The sequence below is a fragment of the Gossypium hirsutum genome, chromosome A08, assembly GCF_007990345.1.
Source record: "Gossypium hirsutum isolate 1008001.06 chromosome A08, Gossypium_hirsutum_v2.1, whole genome shotgun sequence".
Taxonomy (NCBI): Eukaryota; Viridiplantae; Streptophyta; class Magnoliopsida; order Malvales; family Malvaceae; genus Gossypium; species Gossypium hirsutum.
In genome coordinates, this window is record NC_053431.1 from 39,727,820 (window position 1) to 39,731,997 (window position 4,178).

The 4,178-nt window shown below is 33.1% G+C and overlaps 1 non-coding gene across 1 annotated transcript; it reads right to left on the reverse strand.

The window, feature by feature from the left end:
* Positions 1-364: 364 nt before the first annotated feature.
* Positions 365-471, reverse strand: LOC121205417 (small nucleolar RNA R71). The gene has a single exon (XR_005900495.1). It is a non-coding gene; the product is annotated as a small nucleolar RNA R71 (small nucleolar RNA).
* Between the last annotated feature and the right edge of the window lie 3,707 nt (positions 472-4,178).

Consider the following 4,178-nt stretch of genomic DNA (forward strand, 5'->3'; position numbering starts at 1 on the left):
GTGCACTGAAAGACTATGTCATACCCAATTTGGATGTTGTGCGAGGTAGCATCAATAGGCCGACAATCACCAACAATAAATTTGAAATACAATTGGCCATGATCCGAATTATTCAGAGTAATCTATAATTTTAGGGATCAATGAACTAAGATTCGAATTAGCATCTTAAGTGATTTCTAACTTTATGTGATATTTTTAAATATAACAGGGTATTCAATGACACTATTTCTCTAGCCTCTTCCCTTTTTCATAGTGTGATGATGCATTTATGTGGTTAGATTTGGAGGCTATAGATTCAATAACAACTTGGGAGGAGTTTGGTAATCGATTTTTGGTAAAGTATTTTCCATCGAGCAAGACGATGATACTAAGAATGGATACTGCCAATTTTTGACAACTTGAAGGTGAGACACTCTATGAGGCATGAGAGCGCTTTAAGCTAATTTTGCGTAAGGCCCCTTATCATGGTTTTCAAGATTGGCTGCAATTATAGACTTTCTATAATGGGTTGGATGGAATTTTAAGGTCTAGTGTAGATAGAACATCTGCTGGGGTGTTTATGTCTAAAACTTATTTTGAGGTTGCCAACTCTTAGAGGATATGACAATGAACTCGTATATTTGGCTAACAGATTGATTTACATATAAATCTAGATCATCAACTATGAATGCTATCAATGGGGAGGATAAGTATCAATAAATCTTCAAGAGGCTTCATCACCTAAAGTTAATGAAAGGAGATCTCAATTTTCTAACAATATCACTTTGGGGGTAATCACATAGGTAGACATAGTGGAATTGTAACATGGAAAAATTATTCAAAGAATCAACATGAAGAGGTTAACAATATAGGAAAATGACTGGTAATCCTTATTCTAATACTTACAACCCATGGTGGCAAGATCACCGTAATCTTAAATGAGGAGGTAACCAATGTAGAACCTCCAACCAAGAGGTAGGTAATTTTAACCAACCTAAAAAAGTACCTCATGTTGGATCTAATGTCCTAAGTGTAGTATTTTTGTCTATGTACATTTTTATTTTTTTGAGTAGATTGGTTTAATAAAATTATTCATGAATGACATTAATACCCTTTGAATATTGTCGTCAATGGTTTTTGCATGCAAAGCAAAATGGAAGAAAATATTAGCTCACTTGTTGTCTAATGTTTAACTAATACTAACCGATACTACAAGGTTGGATCATAATATGACAAACCTAAATATGTCCATAGTCTAATTGGAAATGAGAAAACTGTTTGAAAGACTAATATGTCATCTATCAAGTACAATTAGAGAGATGCTTTGTCTTAAGCATTAGAGTGGATGACTCCCAAAAGATAGAGACATAAATGTGGTTGTCTGGACTATGAAAGTGTACAAGTCACACATGCATAGTCCATCATCCATTAGGATTTCGGTATGCCACACTATAAACGTCACAGGTGAGTAAATCCATAAATAGATTCAAGATCTATCCTTCTTGGGTCCATTTCAATGTACTATCAGTTTAGTTAATCACATATATGTCTTTATCTTCTAGACTTGATAGATGACATATTAGTCCCAAGACAAAGCATCTCCCGTATTAGACTTGATAGACAACTTATTAGTCTTTCAATGTATTTGTTCATTTTTGATTAAACTAATCACACATTTAGGTTCGTTTACTAATATAAGTCGTATTTCTGTATTACGATTTGACCATGTAATACCACTTAGTATTAGTTTAAAGATTAGAAAACCAAGGAACATTTGCTTCCATTCTGCTTTGCGTGCAAAAATCATATGAGGAAAATCATACACAGTATATTAATGTAATCAATGAATTCTTTTATTCACCAATTTGTTGAAAAAAGTATAAGTTTATAAATGAATATACTACACTAAGGGCACGAGATCCAATAAGATTATGACATTTGGTTTAAGTCTAGTGTGTGATTGTCTCTAATGGATTTTGCAAATGCCAACTAGGGATTGGATCTTGGTAATCAAATATCAACCATAATGTATTGCTTATGTTTCTATTGTAATCTTGTTTTGTTGTGTGCTCAGAAGCAGTCAATTGTTTCCATGTCAATAGTTGAGGCTGAATATCGAAGTATAGCCTATGCCACAATAGATATTCTTTGGTTGCAATCTTTGTTAAGTGAGTTACAAGTGAAGTTGGATGATGCACCTATTTTTTCGAGTGATAACTTAAGCATAGTGATTGTTACAACCAACACAATCATGCATTATAAGTTTAAGCATATTGAGCTTGACTTATTTTTTGTTTAAAAAAAGGTTTTAGTTGGCCAGTTAATAGTTGGTCAAATACTAGCATAAGATCAACGAGCTAATATATTAACCAAAATTTTGTCCACTTCTGCATTTTGTAGCATCAAGAAGAAGCTAGGAATTTCCAAAATTAAGAATCACTTACAAAACAAGAGGGTTGTTTAAGAGGAGTGTCTGACGGGTGAATATTAGAGTAATCATTACTGTTGATTTTTGTATATGTTGACTTTGTCCTTTTGTTATTATATGTCAGTTTTGTTTCTATTTTAGGTTGTTATTAGAATTGTTAAACCTTAATTATTGTAATTTCTTTTGTTTAGATTTAGTTATAGAGGAGGTTAGCATAGGTTGTTTGTTAGTGCTAATCACACTCATAACTGGTCTATATTTCTTGTATAAATTCAACTCGTTCTTGATTAAGGAATATTAGACTTGTATAAATAAAATAAGTAGATTGATTTCTTTGTTGTTCTCTTTTAATTCTTAAGGTTTGTTTCCTTTTTTAGCCTTACTAGGAAAATCAAAGACTCACATTGAGTAAACTACACCATTAGTCACTAAACTATGGGTAAGTTTTCATTTTGGTCACTTAACTAAAAAAGTGTACATAATTGTCAACAAGTAATAAAGTAGTAAGTATAGAGTTATCATATCTACAAAGACTGTATTGGCAAAAATTGTGGAGATAAATTCTTATGAAAATTGGTTATGGGAAATAATAGGGAGTAGATTAACTAATTAACTTAACTAAAAATTAACTAAGTACGCAAAATGTAACACCCCGCCCAACAAAACCTTAGTATTTGGATAATGTTCAGGTAAATAAGGCGAATGAGATAAGTTTCGAATAAGTATAGTGTTAGAACTAGACTAAGTATAAGAACCCTTTGAGTATGACCCTGGTTGAAGTCTCGAAAGATTAAACTATAGTCCATAGGAATAAGGCTTAAGACGATAGTTTTAAGTGTCCAACATTAGGATGAAATTAAGTATATGCTACTTTTCAAGTACGCTAATGACGCTAGGGTCTGGTGGATTCTGAAAGAAATAAAGCCTATAGCTAACCTTTGGGAAAGATAAGTATGATAAGTGAATAATAGTGCTAAGGGTATAGGTATATAAGTAAGATGCCTAGTTATAAAGATGTACGATAAACTAAGTAGTGTTCACCCCAAAAAGGGGTCATTCTGGCATAGAGAGTAGGCGAACCAAGAGTGTTATGTTTATACGGCCCTCTGTAATAGCAACGGTTGAGGAACCATAAGGAGGAATATTTGACTAAATAATAGTAGTCGCCCAAATGCATTTTTGGCGTATAAAATGGATGGATTCTGATATGGAAATAAGTAGACAAGGATTCCTAGTTAGGATAGGATGATAAGTGAAACAAAAGTAATGGTTACATAAAGGATGAATATGAGGTATGAGGCCATGCTAGAAGGCATAATACCTCTAAAGAGCAACAACGTCTAGTACTAATTGATTTGTAAGGAAAGTTGGTTGGGAACTAACCAAACATGAACTAGAAAAGTCAAATACTGAAAGAGTATCAATTAAGTCTCTTAGACGTGGCAGATTTTGATAAGACACTCAGTCTTGACGTGACATTTATCAAGTCCCCATCAAAACTTGAGTTAAGTTAAAAGGACACCGGAGTTAAGTTAAGGGGGTTATCTTCCATTTTAAGGAGGAGGAGGATGAGTAGATAAAAGGATGCCCCCGATTCTTTCTAGTGATTTTTCTCTTAGCAATGTACGTTTCATGACTATGTTTGCTAGAGAAACGAAGATTTGTAAGTATACTTGAAGAAACAAGGCTAAATGATATGTTTGAGTTAAAGTAGAGGTGAAAGTTTACTCAAATAAGCTGTAACGAAGTGTCTCTATTTAGAAAGACGAAG